The sequence below is a fragment of the Trachypithecus francoisi genome, unplaced genomic scaffold (assembly GCF_009764315.1).
Source record: "Trachypithecus francoisi isolate TF-2019V2 unplaced genomic scaffold, Tfra_2.0 Lachesis_group0, whole genome shotgun sequence".
In the NCBI taxonomy this organism is placed as follows: Eukaryota; Metazoa; Chordata; class Mammalia; order Primates; family Cercopithecidae; genus Trachypithecus; species Trachypithecus francoisi.
Window position 1 is genome coordinate 20,212,762 of NW_022681453.1, and position 19,302 is coordinate 20,232,063.

General features: G+C 54.8%; 1 protein-coding gene across 1 annotated transcript in view; it reads left to right on the plus strand.

The window, feature by feature from the left end:
- Window positions 1-18,674: 18,674 nt before the first annotated feature.
- DNAH1 (dynein axonemal heavy chain 1) overlaps window positions 18,675-19,302 on the plus strand; it is an 88,465-nt gene continuing 87,837 nt past the window's right edge. Inside the window, exon 1 of the mRNA XM_033209791.1 lies at window positions 18,675-18,705. The gene's annotated coding sequence lies outside the window, so the exon portion shown is untranslated. The remainder of the gene's footprint in view (window positions 18,706-19,302) is intronic.

The window sequence follows — 19,302 nt, forward strand, 5'->3', positions numbered from 1 at the left end:
GGGGAAGGAGGCTGCAAGGGGTGGGCCCGGAGCTGCGGGACCACAGAACCAGAGGCTCCCACTCCACACCCCACAATTCTCAGGCTGCCTAATGCCGAGCTAATGAAGGATGAAATAATGAGCCACTTCCCTGCTGCTGCCCTCCTGCTGCCAAGTGCTGCTGTGACAGGCAAGGGCACTGCCTGGGGAAGTCAGCTCAGTGAGTCTGTGTGAGTGTTCGCTGGGAGGGAGGACAGGATGGCCTTGAGTACGGCCATCCCATACCTCTCACCCCACCAGGCGCAGCCCCCGGGCCAGTTCAGCCTCCTCTCACACTCAAAGGCACAGAAGTTCCGGCCACCCTCCCACACCTTGTGACCAAGGGAAGTTCCCTTTCTTATCTCGGACTCCCAGAGCACGTTCTTTGGAGAGTAGGAGGAGGGGAGGGAGTGAGGGCTTGCCTAAAGCTGTGACAGGGAGACTCCCAGAGAGTCAGCCCGTCAGTGCCACCCTGCATACAAGGGTCAGAGGTGTGTGCCCCTTAGACTGCCTCCCCAAGCCCTATCACCTCCTCAGGGAATCCCTGCTGGCCCCACCCAGCAGGGGTACAGTGACCTGGCTGCCACCCGTCCAGCTGTCTTTTCCTATAGCCTGGAGCTTGGAGAAAGGAAAGGACCTTCCTTCCTTCCTTTCCTTCCTTCTTTCTTTCCTTATTCTTCTTTATTTATTTTTTATTTAGAAATGATTTCAAACTTACAGAAAAGTTGCCAGAATAGTAACAGTACAGAAGACACACGTGTGCTCCTTTGGGGATATGTTCAACTACTGTGAATATTGTGCTCCATTTGCTTTCTCTCTGTGTGTGTGTGTGTTCATTTTTTTTTTTTTTTTTTTTGAGATGGAGTCTCGCTCTATCGCCCAGGCTGGAGTGCAGTGGCCGGATCTCAGCTCACTGCAAGCTCCGCCTCCCGGGTTTACGCCATTCTCCTGCCTCATCCTCCCGAGTAGCTGGGACTACAGGCACCCGCCACCTCGCCCGGCTAGTTTTTTGTATTTTTTAGTAGAGACGGGGTTTCACGGTGTTAGCCAGGATGGTCTCGATCTCCTGACCTTGTGATCCACCCGTCTCGGCCTCCCAAAGTGCTGGGATTACAGGCTTGAGCCACCGCGCCCGGCCATATTTTCTTTCTTACTCATTTGAGTACGTTGCAGACGTTTGAAAGGATTGCTTCCTGTCTGTCTCTGTCTCTGGAGCCAGCCCACGGGAGCCCAGACCACATTATGTAGAATGAATGAAGGCCTGGGACAGGCAAGGAATGAGCAGATGTCACCTACTGGGAGCTTGAGACCTGGGGACTGGCCAAGGCCACCCTGGGAGTTCAGCCAGCCCACGGCTTGAGTCGGGGTAGGGGGCTGTACTGGGCCTGGGGTCCTGGGAAGCAAGTGAGCAAATGGGGAGGGAGCCATTGCCCACCAAAGTGAGCATGTGGTGTTTGCCGGGTGTGGAGCCGCAGCATATGTTTGTAGAGATGGCGGCAAGCAGGCGGGCGGGGTGGAGCTGGGAGAGCGGGATGGCCGTGCTGCGGCACCTGGCACACTTGGGAGACAGTGTGCTGTTGGGCCCTAAGTGATGTGAGAGGACCCAGCTGTTGGAGGCCCCAACCCCACCACCTGCCTTTGGGACTCTCCCTACAGCTCCGTGAAAGACAGGGCAGGGATGGAGTCCACCTGACCAGCTGGTCTGTGCTGATCTGCTCAGAAGGGGCATGATGGGGCTCCAGCCCTACTGAGGCTTACATATCGGTCCCTGACACAGGGCTGCATTCTTTCTGCTGCATCCCTAGTACCCCCAAGTAGGTTGGAGTCCCATCCGGAGATCTTCCTTCTAGATGGCTGTTGTCATTCCTCCCAACTCCCACCCTAAAGTCATGGTTAAGAATTTTGGTATTGGCCAGGCCGGGCACGGTGGCTCAAGCCTGTAATCCCAGCACTTTGGGAGGCCGAGGCGGGTGGATCACGAGGTCAGGAGATCAAGACCATCCTGGCTAACATGGTGAAACCCCGTCTCTACTAAAAATACAAAAAACTAGCTGGGCGAGGTGGTGGGCACCTGTAGTCCCAGCTACTCGGAGGCTGAGCCTGGAGAATGGCGTGAACCCGGAAGGCGGAGCTTGCAGTGCGCCGAGATCGCGCCACTGCACTCCAGCCTGGGTGACACAGCGAGACTCCGTCTCAAAAAAAAAAAAAAAAAGAATTTTGGTATTGGCCAGCTGTGGTGGCGTGGTGGCTCACGCCTGTAATCCCAGCATTTTGGGAGGCCAAGACGGGCAGATCATGAGGTCAGGAGATCGAGACCATCCTGGTTAACATGATGAAACCCCATCTCTACTAAAAATACAACAACAACAAAAAATTAGCCGGGTGTGACGGCATGCGCCTGTAGTCGTAGCTACTTGGGAGGCTGAGGCAGGAGAATGGCATGAACCCGGGAGGCAGAGCTTGCAGTGAGCCGAGATCACGCCACTGCACTCCAGCTTGTGTGATAAGGCGAGACTCTGTCTCAAAAAAAAAAAAAAAGAATTTTGGTACTTAGGCCAGGCTTGGTGGCTCATGCCTGTAATCCTAGCAATTTGGGAGGCTGAGGCCAGTGGATTGCTTGAGGTTAGGAGTTTGAGACCAGCCTGGGGAACATGGTGAGACCCCTGTCTCTGCAAACAAAAATTATGCGGGTGTGATGGTGCACACCTGTAGTTCCAGCTACTCGGGAGGCTGAGGTGGGAGGCTCACCAGAGCTCAGGAGAGTGAGGCTGCAGTGAGCCACAGTTGTGCCACTGCGTTCCAGCCTGGGCAACAGAGTAAGACTGTCTCAAAAAAAAAGTTTGGTATTATTTAGAAATCACATCTTGGAGATGATCTGAGTTCTTTTTTTTTTTTTTTTTTGAGGCGGAGTCTCGCTCTGTCGCCCGGACTGGAATGCAGTGGCCGGAGCGATGATCTGAGTTCTAATGCAGTGATATTCTCCCTCCCTTGTAAGTGAAGTCCCCCTTCTTCAGAAAGCCCTTCAGACCTCTTCAGAGCCTCCCACCTCACATGCCTTCCTGGGAATGCCAGCCCTGTTTGTCCTTTGGCTAGTTTACTTGGGTGCTAAGCCCAGGAACTGGGGCTTTGCTCAGTCATCAGCCATTCTTCCTGCTGCTACCCCAGGCCAGGCACATAACTGGCATCTATAGATGACTGAACACTGGGCTCCTCTGGTGCCCCTGTGCCCAGTATGTCTGAAAGGCCACAGGCCCTGGGCTGGCTGAGGGGAAGGACAGCAAGGCGGCCCACATCAAAAGAAAGGGCTTATTCAAGACCACCAGCCTGTCGGGGTCAAGTCAGGCCTTCGACCTGGGTCTCTGACCACTTGGTCAATGCCTTCTGCATACTCGCCTGCAGCACAGGCACACCTGTCTTGGGCTGTGGTCAGGGGCTCTCGCTGATGCCCACTGGGTGACCCTAGGGAGGGGTGGGCCCCCACCTTCCTCTGTTACCTCCAGCCCACCCAAGTGAAGCCCAGGGGACACCAGCGCCCATCCCCCTGAAGAGATTTCAGCCAATTAGCACATACAGTATTTACTTAATTAGGGTAATGACATAATTAGTGTAACTTGGGCTCCATCACATGGCTTCAACATGCAATTAGGAGCTGTCAGCGGGAGGCGACATTGTGAGAGTGCTCATTCAATTTTGGTTCCAGCATGGAGGCCTAGCAGCTGCCTCTGCTCAGAGGGAGGGAGATGGGTGGGTGGTGGCGGCTGCTGTGTGTGTGAGGTGACTGCAGGCAGCCCATAGCCTAGGACAGAAGAGTAAGTGGGGACAGAAAGGCATTTTCCTGGGCTAATGGAGTCCCTGACAGCCTACTCACATCACTGACAGACATTGCCACCCTTGACCCTAGCCCCAGGGCAAGGCAGGGGCGGTGGCTTGGCTGAGGTGGCTGTGATTGGGGGGCTGAGCACTGCAGGCTCCTCTACCCCCAAGTTCTCTGCCTGAAATGCCACCATCAGCAGGCTGTTTTGTCTCTCTTTAGGGTTTTGCTGTTCATAAGAGCCACCGTCTCATACCCACTGGCCAGTTGGCTATGCTTGGTGGCCCCAGGAGGCCACAGACTGACAGGACCAGGATGATCCCTGTTATCCTCATTGGATTCATGGGGAAAGTGGGGCTCAGGGCAAGGAAGGTGGTAGAGTCATGGCAATGCCAATCCCAAGAGGGAGCCTGTTGTGGCTGGAGACTCCCCAAGCCTGGGTATGTTCCCCCTTGTCCCCAAGGAGGTCTCCTGCCCCATGGCCTCTTTCCTTTGGAAGGAGTGGGGCTGCCTTTGGAGTTACTGAGGTGGTCCCCAGGCTCCTGGCTCCCTTAGCCTCTCCTCCATCTTATACAAGGCTAGGAGGCAGGGCCCTGACTCTGTCCACAGCCTTCCCCTCGGTGAACCTCAGCGAACCTCACAGCTTTCTTGAGTGGAGGGCATTGTGGGAAGGAAGGGAAGAAAGGAAGATGGGAGTCAGTGTCACCACTGTGAGGGTAGGGAAATTGAGGCTCCAGGGCCTTCAAGGAGGTGCTGTAAGAATCGGTATCAGCCCCCAGCAACCGTACTTCTGGCCCAGCAGGATGACCTGGGCTGACCCTCTCCTTTGGGTCTCAGTTGCCTCTTGTCAAAGGAGAGAGTTTACGCTCCATAATCTCAGACATCCTGGGACTATCCAGAACCCCCTAGGAGGTGGGACCCAAGGAACTTGCCATCCCTCTTCCCTCCTTCCAAATTATGTCCTCAGAGCTGTCCCTTCCCTTTGTATCCTGCCCCTTTCTGGGTTAGCTCCATTGCATAAATGAAGCAGATGAAGGTCCCTGGCTGCAGAGAAGGGAACCCATTTCCTGGGCCCTGTGATCTCACTCGATCCCTGTGCTCAGCCTGCAGTGCTGGAACCACAGCCTTCTTAGAGGGTAGACTGGTGTTTAAAACCCCACAACTCCCTGCTCCCACCTCAACAGCAATTCAGGTGAAGTCACCAAGGCTAGGTTTACAACGCACTTCATGCTTCCATCTCATGGGCGTCACCTACATCCTGCTAAATGACAACAATGTCTCTGCCTCTTAGGTGGATAAACCAAGGCAGCAAGACCCGGTAAAGGACAGTGCCAAGTCCCAAACCCCGGCTTTGGTACCTGCAGGTCAGTGACTCCCCTCACACTAAGTGTCCTCAAGTCTGTCCTGCCCTGACTGCATGGCTCTAGATCTAGGATCCAGGCTGGGAGGGGCTCGGATGAGAGCAGGGTCTAGCCAGGTGGGAATGCTGCTGGTAAGATGGGTTGCCACTGAGTGGAAAGGTCTGGGATGACGCCCAGAGCCCAGGCCTTCCAGATGGGAGACAGAGATTCTCCAGTTCAGAAGGGCAGAAAGAGTCTAGCCTGGACAAAGGAAATTGCCAGTCAGAGCTGTCTCCAGGGGCTAGCCCCTCAGGCAGGGCACAGGTGGGGTGGGCACACAGAAGGCTGGTGGACAGCTCTGGTCACAGGCAGTAGTCACAACAAGACTAAAACCTCCTTATTTCTATGAAGGCTGGGGCATAATCTGTGAGATGGCACAGTGAAGATCCACTGGCAGAGGCCAGGGCTGCCAGGAGGAGAGAGGAGCCCACTCTCACCTGTCAGAGGAGGCGGGGGCTGTGGCCAGAAGGTCCTGAGCACCCAGCCATCTGGCTGGTGCCCCTGGACTTTTCAGCCTCAGGAAAGAGGCCCTTTCAAGCCAAGGAGGTGAGGACCAGCACAGGAGGGGAGCCTGAGGCCAAGGAACAAATGGCATAGCCATAGTCAGGGGAATGCTGGCTGGTGGGAGGATCCTGAATTGTCTGTGTTAGGACTGGGCCTCCTGGGACTGGGTAGAGCTGGAGGCAGCCTCTCCTCACTTGGGCTAGCTGCTTAGGCTCATACTCAGACCTGGCCACATCCTTAGCCCTGAGATGGGACCCACAGCTGAGGGACCCCATATACCTATCCACCCTCCTTTCATCAAATGTTTGCTAAGTGCTGACTCTAGGCCAGCCACCTTAGGATTGGCTACTGGGGGAGGAATGGGGAGCAATGAGCAGGCAGAGATGAAGGCCAGCACCTCCAGAGGCTCATGTCCTCAGAGTCCAGACAGATACAGGCCCAGGGAGTTCTCTCCAAAGAGTAGGCAGAGAGAAATCCCAGGAAGCGCCAAGGCCAAGGAGCAAGTCAAGCTCACTAGTTCAAACAGGTGGTGGTCCCCACCCACTCCCTCATTGGTCAGAAGCCTGGGGACAGGCCAGAGTTTCCATTAGCAAATGATAGGAAAAGGGCATTCCAGGTGGTTGGACCATGTGAGCAGAGGCTGGGGGCCAGGATGTAGGATTCAAGGATACTATGCTCTGGCCTAAGGTATTTGGGTGGGCTCTGGGCAGCTCAAGGAAGGGGCTGGGGACTCCAATCACTTGTGGAAAAGTCAAGGCATTCCTCTAACACCCACTTAGCAGAAAGTTCCTACAGTGTGCCAGGCATATGGTGTTCTAGGCTGGGGATTCAGTAGGGATCAAAACAGATGAAGTTCAAGGGAGCTAGAAACAGCATTTTCAGATGCTGGCAGGTGCCATGCATAAGATTCTAACAGGGTGATCTAGGAAGCGATCTAACAGGGCTAGGGCTTGGGAGGAGACTTTAGAGTGTGGGGCCAGAGAAGGCTGCAGTGATGTTTAAGCCAGGATCTGAGTGATCCAGAGGTCAGAGGGAAGAACATTCAAGGCAGAAGGAGTAGGTGGTGTAGAGGCCCTGAGGCCTGTGAGGTCCTGAAGGACAGCCCACGTCAGTGGGGCAAGGAGAAGGGAAAGGAGGTGGATGGGACCAGCGAGGCAGGTGGGGCTCTGTAGGTTGGGTTAAGGCCTATGAACTTTATTATTATAAGTGTCATGGGAAGTCATTGGATTTTGAACTAGGGAGTGATTTTTTTTCCCTTAAATCACTGTAACAGCTTCATGGAGACCAGATTGTGGAGGCTCCATGAAGACCAAGGGAAATGCTGTCGAGATGGGAGAGGATGGTGGCCAGGATTGTGTGCTTGCTGGGAGGTGGTGGGAAGCTGGTATTTGGGGATGTTATCTGGAGGCAAAGCCAACAGGACTTCAGGAAGGGTTGGCTGTAGGGTGTGAGAGAGGGTTGTCCAGAGCCGTTCTTCAGTTTCTGGCTTAAGCACATGAGCCAATGGCATGACCATTTTCAGAAGAGGGGGATGCTGGGAAAAGCAGACCAGGGAGAGGGAAATCAGAGGTTCTGGGTTGTCTGTGTTAGGACTGGGACTCCTGGGGCTGGATAGGGCTGGAGGTGCCAAGGAAACAGTTGTCAGATTTAAGCCTGGAGTTCCAGAGAGGGGGTTGCCCCAGAGATTGATCCATCTTTAGCACAGAGGTGCATTGTGCTTATACAAGGGACAGGTTACCCCTCTAGCCCCAGGAACCCAGAGATTCAAATGAGCCATTGATCTGGAGGCCCTGGCAGGGTCAAGGCAGGGGCCAGTAGGGAGGGACCCTGCTCTTGAAGCCTCCCCCATATCTGTCTAGTGAACCAAGACCGCCTCACCTCACCCCAAAGCTAGAGAAGTTGATGATGCAAACTTGGGTTTCAGGAGCCAAGGCCCAACTGGAGGTGGAAGGTGCTGCCATAGGGACCCTGGAGGCCAGCTGTCTAAATGATCCTCTGCCTATCCTAGCCTGGCCTGGTGTGAAAGAGGCTAGACTCCACCCTGACAGGACCCCATCATGGCTTAAAGTGCTCCTTCAAAGGGCCTGGGAGCCATTCGTGTCCATTGCCACCAGTTAGCTGTGTGTTCTTAGGCAAGCCCTTCATCTCTCTGTGCCTTCCCATTAGAGACAGTTGGAAGAATAACTCTCTGAGCCCATGTCGTCCCTGTCAGAGGTCTATGAATGCAAAAGCCAGCCAGGTCATGCCTGTTACACCCCCAACTGAGCAAAGTGTGACTTCAGCCCCAGCTCAGACTGTGCAGTGGGAATGATGGGAGGCTGGAGCTGGGTGGGCTGCTGTTCTTACAGCATGGCCCATGGCCCCTGCCTCACCCCTCCTCAGCTCTTTAGGGCCCACTCCAGGCAGACAGGCATCACCTCCTGAGTGTCTCTTCTTCAGGGAGAGGAGGTGGTTGCCACTGCCACTGCCAAAGCCATCCTCCGGGTCCTGTGCTCCTCCATGCCAAGCACATTAGGGGATAATTAAGTAAAAATAGGCATTCCGACCAGTGTAGCTCATTAAGGCCTAATTAAGTTAATTAGTTCCAGGTGTGGATGGTGAGGCTCAAGTGAGGCGGCGACTGTTGTTTGCTGTAATTGCATTTTCGCAGCAGCAGTGATGGTGACAGTAATGGTGTGGCAGAGACAGGGGCTTTCTCCGAGGCCTGGAAGCCCGCCAGGAAGTTCAGGAGGCTGTCGCTGAGCTGGGAGGGGTACAAGGAAGCCAGGGGCCACCCACAGAGAGTGGTGACTGGAGGTTCAAGGTCTCCCAGGCCCAGGGACGCCCTGCTCAGTCTCTGCATGGGGGAAGTTGTGTGTGTGTGTGTGTGTGTATGTGTGTGTATACAAAGCCACAAAGAGGCATCTTCCCTTCTGGTTGAGTAGGGGAGGTGCACTGTGACTGATCTTTTGGCCTGGGCTCAATTCCCTCACACCCCATCACAGTCCCCAGGAAAGACTTTAAGGTGACTTTGCTGAAAGGGAATCTGTGCGCCAGAGGGAGTGGGCAAGACCTCTAGGAATCTGCCTCACTCTCTCTATTTGGCTTGAATCCCCCATTCCTGTCCCTTCTGGCAGGTGCATGGATCTTAGAGTTGTCCCCTCTTTGTGATTCAGGGCAGGAGTTGGGGCTACACAAGTCCGGGCCTCCACAGAGGACCTGTTGGCCCAGTTAGTCTCCTGCCCCAAACGTCTCCCTCAATCCACTTTTTATCATGGCTTCTAGACTCAGCTGTCCTTGGAGACCTGCCTGTGTGGGACAGCTCTCTCAGCCTCAGTCACACTCTCATTCATGCATTTCTGCTTGCATGCATTCAGCTGTTGTTCACTGAACATTTCCTCTGTGCCAGGCAGCAGGACCAGGGGATGGGAATGTAGGCTGGGTAAGACAGGTTGGACTCTGCCCCATGGCACCTTTGGTCTCTCCAAGGAGGCAGACATGTTAATGACTCTGGCCACACAATTTTGCCATGGCTGTGGGCACCTAGGGGTGTTTAACCCAGGCCTGGGAGGAAAGATGTCCAAGCTGCAGTGAATGTGATGCAGGTGACAGGGGGACAGGGTGTGTGTCAGGAACTGAAAGGGCTTCCCTCTGGCTGGAGGACAGCATGAGGGCACTGAGTGGGGAGAGTGGGGCCAGATCAGGGAGCACTGTGGGCTGTGGAGGGGTCTACACAGGGCTGCTGGGTAGAATATGAACTGGCGCTGGTGACTGGGAGGCCAGGGAGGAGGTGGCCAGGGCTGCATCTGTGGATCCAGAAAGGAGTGGATAGACTTGAGGGATATTTAGGAGAAGAATCAGTGGGGCTTGCTGCTCTGGTTGGGTGTAAGGGATGGTTTAGGAGGAGGCTGTCAGCTTTGCAGAGAGGGACCTTGGGAGTGGGGTTGGGCTCTGAGACATCCCCACAGGCTGGAACTAGGATGAGACAAGGGAAGTACCTGGGGTGAAAAATTGGGGGAATTTGCAACCAGCCTTGTGTTCCTGCTTGTGCCTCTCTCAGGTGTCCTGAAATTTCTCGCTAAGACAGACACATTTTGGAAAGTGGAAGCCACTCCTGGAGCTGGGACAATGGGGGCATAGTTCTCAGCAGGGTGTGCCCCCTGGGTCCTTCAACCCCTACCTGGGAGGTGCTGTCTTCTCTGTACCTTCCAGCACTGGGCTGGGGCCAGGATTGACACCTTAGGGCCTCATTTGCTCTGGATAGGTACTCTCTTTCCATTCAGGTGTCCAAATGACAGGAAAAGTGCCCGTTCAGCTTCCCCTGGCATGCCTCTCATGACGGGGATCTCCCGCCATCTGGGCAGCCCAGTCCTTTGGTTGGGACCATTATAAAAATGTTGTATCGTGAGCCCAAATCTGTCTTGCACTGTCTTCTTCCAACAGCTGACTCAGCCCTGCCTCTTACCCTGCCCTACTATCCAGGCAAGTCTGCCAATTTCCTTTCCCTGGCCAGCTTCACCTCTCAGAGTCTCAGTGTCCCCACCTGCAAAAAGGGAAACAGTAATAGCCACCCCCTTCTAGTATTGGTCTGAGGATTAAATGACATAATGTGCATAAACCTCATGGCATATGCTCACTTTTCTATTTTATTTTTCAGAGACAGGGTCTAACTGTGTCACCCAGGCTGGAGTGCAGTAGCGTGATCATGGTTCCCTGCAGCCTTGACCGTCTGGGCTCAAGCGATCCTCCCACCTTAGCCTCCCAAAGAGCTGGGACTACAGGTGTACACATGCCACCATGCCCAGCTAATTTTTAAAATTTTTTTGTAGAGATGGGAGTCTTGCCATGTTGCCTAGGCTGGCCTCAAACTCCTGGGCTCAAACAGTCCTCCTACCTTGCCTCAAACTCCTGGGCTCAACAGTCCTCCTACCTTGGCTTCCCAGAGTGCTGGGGTTACAGGTGTGAGCCACCACACCTGGCCCCATGCTAATTTCTTAGTAACTGGTTCCTAGCCCATAATAAAGATGAATAGCTGCAGAGGTGGACACTGTGCTCCTTCTGGCTGGGGCTGCCCAGTGGTACAGCCTTGTACCACTGGTACAACAGTGGTACCCATCTGTTGGCCCCAAGTAGCTGATCCTGCTACCACCCTACTCACATCCAGTGTAGATGCAGAGCTAATTGCAGAGAAGAATGTCCATGGGGAAGAAGTGACATTTTCTTGGGATGGCAGAGCCACGATGACATACAGGGTCTGCGCTGCTGGTTATTGAATCAGTTCTCTGCTCAGCCCCAGCCCCTCGCCTCTGGTCCCTCTGCTCCTCAAGTGTCTCACTGAGGGGCACCAGTGGACCTGTCATGCCTGTGAAGTGGCCATGGTGGTGGGAGTCCCTCCTGAGCCTGAGGGCCCCGCTGAGCCCCAGATCCCTTGGAGGGTCGCAGACCCTTTAGAAACATATCATTGTCTGGGGTGCCCATACTTTTCCCACAAGGCTACAGGGTGTTGAGCCTGGGGCAAGGGGCTTGCAGGAAACCCTGGCTTCCCTCAAAGATCAGAAGAGCCTCCAAGATAGGACAAAGCCATCCTGTTGCCTCTTCCTGTGCCATCCCATCCCGGAGCCTCTGTCTGCAGCAGCGAAACTGGCTGCCGCAGCACTCTCTGCTTCTTCTTCTGTTTCCCTGTTGAAAACCAGTGCTTGTCTCAAGGGGGAATTCTTTAGATTTAAAGGACAGCAGTGATTATCCTCCCTGAGCCCTGGTCACCAGGGACCACCAGGTTCCTTTCAGAGGACAGAGGGCACCACAGGGGAAGGCAACCACAGGGGCAAAGGAATGCCCAGAGCATGGGCAGGGCAGCCATTTGGGCAATACAGTGTCATGTGGGTGGGCAGAGGCGATGGGTGGGAGCAGGGTGTGTGGTGTTTGTGGGACTGGCAATGAGCTGGTGTTGTGCAGAGCAGGCCTTACCTCCTTCTCACCCCAGCTGAGGGAGGGTTGACTTTCTACACACCCCCTTGTTTTTCACACCCTGGACTTGGCCCCAAGGGACTTTCCCAAAGGCACACAGCTGGTGCGGCCTGGGGGAGGATGACGGAGGCGTGGGCCCCCTCACACCCATGCTGAGTCCTGCTGGCAAGGCTCCTCCCTATGGGGGCACTAGGGGAGAAAAACTGTGAGGTTCAGTTTGTTTGGTTTGGGGGCCTAATACTTGAGGCCCTGGGCCTGCGGGAGGTCTGGCTCTGCCCCTGGCTCACCGTGGGTGTGACCGGGACCGGGACCCAGCTTTGCTCTATGCCTCCGTCTCCTCAGTTGCACAAAGCAGTTAAGTTCTGGGTTGGCTCATGCTTTTTTGCCTCCCAGAACCACAGCACACCTGGGCAGAGGGGTCATCCGCAGTTGCAGTCACAGAGGGGAAAATGAGGTCCAGAAATGGGACAGTTCACTCTGGGGCCAGCAGACTCCGTTCTGAGCATGTGGCCAGCAGCCAGGAGAGGAGGCTACAGGGGGAAATGTCAGCAAAGCCCAGCCTTTTTGCATCTCCAGTTTTCTTTAACCTGCCGTCCAGCCTTCCTTTGCCTGAGTTCACAACTCAACCCCAGCTGAGTGTATCCTGACGCAAGGCCCCCTTCCCTCCACCCACCAATTATAGCTGGTCACAAAAGCTGGACCGTGACCAGACAAAGGGACAGGGATGAAAGTGTTGGTTGTCATGGCAACCTGGTGGGGTGGCTGGGACCCAGGGGAGGGGCCTGGCTGTGTGCCTGAGCCCAGGCATCAGGACGACCTCTGAGCATGAGCCAGGGCAGCCTGGCGGCCCACAGGGACCCCCCTCCTGCTGTGGGCCCACCAAAGCTGGGCATACAATGGCTACCTCAGCCCCTCCGTGGGCAGCACCTGCTCCCTGGGCCTCCCCCAGTGGCCCCATTATCCTGCACCTGCTGACCACCGCCCCCCCGACCTGCTTCCCAGCCCAAGTTCCCTCCCCAGGGCAGGCCCTGCCCATCCTCAGGCCCACCTGCCTTCTCTAAGAGCCAGCCAGGAGGGCTGGGGAACCAGGAGGGGTGGCAGGGAAGGCCCCAGGCAGGGACCAAGGGTCCAGCTGCCAAGCCAGCTCTGCCTGGCCAGCATTGTGTGTGCCTGCAACAAGGCTCTGCTCCAGGACCTCAGTCTGCTCACCTGAAAACTGGGAGCAGCCAATCCTGCCTTCAGGGCCTGCAAGGACCAGTTTCTCTCTGCTTGGAGGGAAGGCTGAGGCCAGGTTGGGAAGAGAACAGAAAGGGGGTATCTTGGGTCATACTCTCAGGGCCCCCTCTGTTGGACCAGGTGGAGACCTGAGCCCCTTCTGTACACTTCAGAGTCACTGCTTAGGGTTGGAGATGACATTTTCCAGAGGCCTCCAAGGGTACAGAGGAAGTGGGCAGGAGACCCAGTATTGCCAGGCTCTTTTTTCTTTTTTCTTTTTTTTTGAGATGGAGTCTCTGTCACACAAGCTGGAGCACAGTGGCATGATCTTGGCTCACTGGAACCCTGTGCCTCGTGGGTTCAGGTAGTTCTCCTGCCTCAGCCTCCCATGTAGCTGGGACTACAGGCATGCACCACCACGTCTGGCTAATTTTCATATTTGTTTTGTTTTGTTTTGTTTTTTGAGACGGAATCTTACTCTGTCACCCAGGCTGGAGTGCCCTAGTGTGATCTCGGCTCACTGCAAGCTCCACCTCCCAGGTTCACGCCATTCTCCTGCCTCAGCCTCCCGAATAGCTGGGACTACAGGTGTCTACCACCATGCCTGGCTAATTTTTTATATTTTTAGTCAAGACAGGGTTTCACTGTGTTAGATAGGATGATCTCGATCACCTGACCTCGTGATCCGCCACCTCAGCCTCCCAAAGTGGTGGGATTACAGGTGTGAGCCACCATGCCCAGTCTAATTTTTGTATTTTTTAGTAGAGACAGGGTTTCACCATGTCGCCCACTGGGCTCGAACTCCTGAACTCAAATGATCTGCCCACCTCAGCCTCCCAAAGTACTGGGATTACAGGCATGAGCCACCATACCCAGCCAGTGCCAGGCTCTTGAGTGGCCTATCAGGAGTACAGGGGAAAGAGAAAGACAGTGGGGTGGGGACTTTCCAGGAGGAGAATGCTCCACAGGGGGCAGCTGGAGGATGACTGGGGGCCCAGGTAATGGACAGTCCAGTTCTTCCATAAATAGGGGAACTGAGACTCTAACAACTATCAGTGTCTGGTGCATAAGGTAGGCCTGCTGCCAGCTTCCTGATGCCCCACCTCAGGATGGTGGAGTGGAGGAGGGACAAGGAGTGAGAGGAGTAGGAGGTCAGGCAGATGCCCCTCCTCCTCCTGTAAAGAGAAGTGGAGTTCCCGGGGCAACGGGTCTTTGTTTCATTGTCTTTTCCTTGCGGCTCCCTATATCCTGCAGGATAGCCACAGGTTCCCATCCCACTCTGCCAAGACTTTGGGTGAGGCCCCTCCCTTCTTGCCACCTCAGTTTGCAGACCCAGAGTATGGGAGCGGTTTGCCAAGGATGTTGTCAGCTCTAATGGCCACACTAGCTGTTTGAATGTCCCCAGGCCATTTGCAAGGGGTGGTGGGGAGGAGGGTTGTCACACCTCTTTGGGAGTGAGGGATTCCATCTCTTTGGAACAAACCCTTCCTTACTGACCTGCTGGGAGTTTTTTATACACTCCCTCCTGGAGGTCTGGCAAGGGCAGTGCTTTTGCCGGGAATGGAAGTATTTGGGGCAGGAAAAGTCTTGGTGTCCCTCACACCACTCTGTGCTGATGATCCCACCATGATGCTGGGCAAGGTTTCTGTTCCTTATTGTGCAGAAGAAAAACTGAGGCCTAACAAAGGAAAGGAGTTGCCCGGTGAGTAATCTGAAGAATCCAAGCCTCCTGCCCCATCCAGAGCCCTTCCTAGGGGTGGGTGAAAGGTCAGGCTGGCGTCTGGTCCCCAAAGTGGCCAGCCTTGGGGGACGGGTGGACAGGAGGGCCTAGCTAAGCCTTAGCAAACCCAGGTTCCCTGGAAAGTGGGAGTGGGGGCACTTGGTGGGTCACAGGGCCAGGTTGATGAAGTCACCCACTCTGCCAAGATATTACTCAGCTGACGCTCACCAAACTCCTTGGGACCGAGGGAAAATTAGAGGTGCTCAGAGTCTAATTATAATAAACAGTTTCCTGTGCAGCTCCTGGAGCCCCCCTGGGAAATGTCCTGTGTAAGATGTCTTTGTCTCAGAGCCTGCCATCTGGTGCTTTGGCCCAGGAAGGTGGGGACCAGCAGGCATCCCCCCTGGGCTGCTGCTCCTGGAGCACAGAGCCTCAGCATCCTGCACCCTCAGATGGAGGTCAGAGAAAAATAGGCTAGGGGAGAGGAGGTGAGGGTAGGATAATGTGGGGTCATGTGCAGCTGGGCTGGTGTCAGCAGCCACTATCTTTGGCGTGGTGGCCCTGATATGGGTTGCTGTATCTTCCAGTCATTCCTATGGGTCTTTCCTGGACTGACGCATGGGCAGGGCTGCTGAGAAAAGCCGTGCCTCTGCCCCAGCACCCCCTGACCCCACCCATCAAGTCCACCCTCCAGTTGGGAGAAATAGCAATGACCATCACATGGTACAGAGTGAGTGGTTCTCTGAGCTGGGCTTCCTGAGAATAGACCCTTTCAGCTGTGGCCTGTCCATCTGTCCAGCAGCCACAGCCCCTGTGATGTCACCAAACCACAGCTCAAGCCCACCGTCCGGTGAGGGACTCAGCAGTGACCATCCACCAAGTGGTACTGACCATCGTCCTCTGGGGCCCTGAGGAGCATGTGTGTTCTGTTGGCCAAGGCACTCAGGGAGGGCGTCCTGAGAAGTAACCCAAGATGGGATGGAAGATCATAGAAAAACAAAGAGGGAGGAGGCTCTGGCAGGGAGGCTGCACAGGAGTAAAGGTGGGCACGGGATTAGGTGGGGGCTGTGATGGATGAAGACTGTCTATTCATGGACCAGTGGTCTCCAGTCCTCCATCCCCCGAGAAACTCCATTCTACTCCTTCTTCCTTGAGCTCTGGGCTTTCAAGGTCTTGTCTGTCAAGGTGATCATGTGGATCAAAGGAGAATTAATTTATCTCCATTTTTATTCATCAAAGAAATGATTATGCTGATCAGAACTGCTGAGGGCAGCTAAGCAATGGCAGGGAGGCTTGTGTCAGGGAGGCCTGGGGAGGTGGTGAATCCTAGACCTCACCGAGTCCCTTCTCTGACACGCCCTCATGCCTGCAACTCACTTTCTCTTGGCATAGCTCAGAGCCCCTGGCCTAGAAAATCAGAGGAAGATCCTGGGGGCCCAAGAGGCAGGCTGTGGGCAGGTGGGGAGCGGGTAGCTCAGCCATGCAGTCTGGATGCCTGTCACCTTCCGTTCTGGCTGGCCAGCCACATGAAGGGCCCATTCTGCTGCCCATTCACAAGGGGCTTTCATCTCTGCAGTCAGTGAAGCATTGCTCCCGTCTCAGCCAGCAAGGAGACACAGGGGAGGGGGCGTGCAGACCTGCCATGCCCTCAGACCCCATGCTGGAAAGGCATGGCTCTGGGCCAGGGCATCCTAAGCAGCCCATCTGCCCCAATCCCCCAGCTTCCAGGCCACCAGAGTCCTCAGCAAGGGGGCTCTGAGCAAGAGATGGGCAGTGACTCCCTAACTCTTGTAGAAACCCAGTCCGCCTGTTTCAACAATAGTAAGGCTGACCTGTCTTCCAGCTTATTCAGATTAAAAGATGGCCCTCCCATCACAAGAGGGGCAGAAGTCCAGTGGGTCATGGCTTAGCCCCTTGCTCCTTTTCCAGGGAGCAAGGTAAGTATGGTAGCCTTCAGGACAGGGCAGGAAGGCCAAAGCCTGACCCCTTGCCCAGCCATGGGAGAAGACAGAGCATTAGAGGGTAGCCCCTGAGACCCAGAAGAACAGGGACTGACTCACGGTCTCCTGCCAGGGAGGAGGGAGGTCACAGCATGCCCTTGAAGAGGGGTGAAGTGGAGCTGGCAGGGCTGCTGGCAAAACCAGCTCCCCTTGGCCCCCACCCCTCAAGACCATTCTCCAGTTGGGAGAAACAGCAGTGACCATCACATGGTAGGCAGTGAGTGGTTCTGTGAGCTGGGCCTCCTGAGAGTGGACCCTTTCAGCTGTGGCCTGTCCATCTGTCCAGCAGCCACAGCCCCTGTGATGTCACCAGCCCACTGTGTTGCCTGGCAACTTTCCAGGATTAGCTTTCTGCCCCTCTCATTCCTGACGTCCCACCATAGGCTGATGTTGCCGTGGCAACCCGGATGGATGCTGCAGCTTTTTGGACAGCTGTACCCAGTGTGGGAAGTACCAGGCAAAAGCAGGGAAGCAGGTGCCTCTCTACAGGCCAAGGGGGGATACCCAGCCTATACTCAGACCCACTGAGCAGCCAGACTGCCCTGAACAGGATGATGGGGTCCCTGTCCCTTCTAAGAGCTGTGGACACCTTGCCTCCAGTTCCCGTCATGCTCCTTCCTTCCTTCTGCAGTGATCGCTGAGTACCTACTGTGTGAATGCCAACAAGAAAAATAAAACCACGGTTTGGATTCAGGAAAGGTTGCACCAGCATCAGGTCTTGACGGATGAGTAGGAGTCCGCCAGACGTGGGAGTGAATGGAGACAGGTTCTAGACAAAGGAAGCAGAAGCCTGTGCAAGGGCTGAACTGCTGTCTCCAGGCACAGCTTACACGCTGCCTCTGGGTTCCTCATGGCCTGGCCTCTCCATCTTTCCCATTCAATATAATTTATGGTGGGGATAGGGTCCAGTTCAGTTCCAGACACTTAGTGCCCAGCAACAGGCCTGGCATCAAGCCAGCACGACTAAAATGCCAAGTGAAATTCAACATCAGGGCCTATGACCTCCCCCAACATTAAATGTCTCACCAAGTCTGTTTCCCCATCTATGAAATGGGGCCAGTTTTGAGAAGGCTCTGGGCAGGGGTTCTCAGGTCAGATGAGGTGATCTTTTTCTTTTGGTTCATTTGGTTTGTGAACCACTTCTTTCCCTTACAGAAAAAGTCGGAAGCCTGATACAGTGGACATCTGTGACCATCAGATTCTTTAATTGTTACATTGCACCACTTTTGCTTTATCTCCTCTTTCTCTTTTTATCTAGTTATGCTTACCTATATATAATTTTTGCTGAACCATTTGAAAGGAAATTGTAGCAGACATTCTGATGTGTTTCTTGAAACACTTCAGGCCACATCAACTAAGGATAGTCTGATACAACCACAGTAGCATTATCACATCTAAGAAAATTAACGATAATTCAATATTCAGAATAGGGCTGGAGGATCAAAACCAGAACCCATGCCAGGTCCTGAGAGCAGATGAGGGGCATCAGAGGGTGGGCGCCTGAGCTGAGGGGGGGTCGGGCGCATCCTCTGCCCAGCGGAGGCGGCGGCCAGAGTGGAGTCACCCTGCAATGGGGAGGGGGGGGTGTGGCTGTGTGAGGCAAGCCCCAGGAGAACCAGAACCCACCTTTTCCTCAGTGCCCTGACCAGCTGTCCCGCAGCTGTGGCTTAAATGCCAACTTCCAATTCGTAAATTTCTCCAATTATTCTTCCCCAAATTATTTACATATCTATATGTATTTAAATAGGGAATTAATCAAAGTTCTCACACTACATTTAGCTGTTTCGCTGCTTTACTCTAAAAGGGCGCAGGAGGGGGAAGATGGGTGGGTAATGGAACTTAGAAGAGTGACACTCCCAGGCCGGCCCTAATCCTGCCGATCGGGGCATGTGCCGGAACACCCCAGTCCCAGCGTCCTGGGCGGAAGTAACCGAGACCTGGAGTTGGTGGGTAGGTATGGGTTCAGGCTGGGGAGGTTCGCGAACGGAAGCTCCCGCCTTGCGGTGCCGGATGGCCCCGCCCCTTAGCAACGGTTTAGCGTCCCTCCCTAGAGACAGGGATGACGCATCCCCGCACTGCTCGGTGGAGCCGGTAGGTAGGTGAGGCGGAGGGGTTGCGAGGCCAGCGCGGGCAACGGGACCTCGAAAAGGCGCAGAGGGCTAGTGGACGGGGGAGGGGGGTGGGGTCTCGCAGGAATCTGGTTGCTGAGCCTTGGCCGGGGGAAAGAAGGGAGGTGCACTTTATTTTATTTATTAATTTTGAGACGGAGTCTCGCTCTGTCGCCCAAGTTGTAGTGTAATGGCGCGATCTCGGGTCACTGTAACCTCCGCCTCCCGGGTTCAAGCGATTCTCCCGCCTCAGCCTCCCGAGTAGCTGGAATTACAGGCACTCGCCATCATGCCGGCTAATTTTTGTATTTTTGTAGAGACGGGGTTTCACCCTGTTGGCCAAGCTGGTCTTAAACTCCTGACCTCAGGTGGTCCGCTCGCCTTGGCCTCCCAAATGTTTGGATTACAGGCGTGAGCCACTGCGCCCGGCCTAGAAGTGCACTTTAAACAGCCTTGCAGTTAAGTCCTGTACTTACTAGACCAGTTTTTGGGCCCCACCCCCATGCTGAGCATGTGGAAGTCCCATCAGCTACCCAGTCCCTCTCCGGATCCCTACCAGAGTTGTTACAGAGGTCAACTT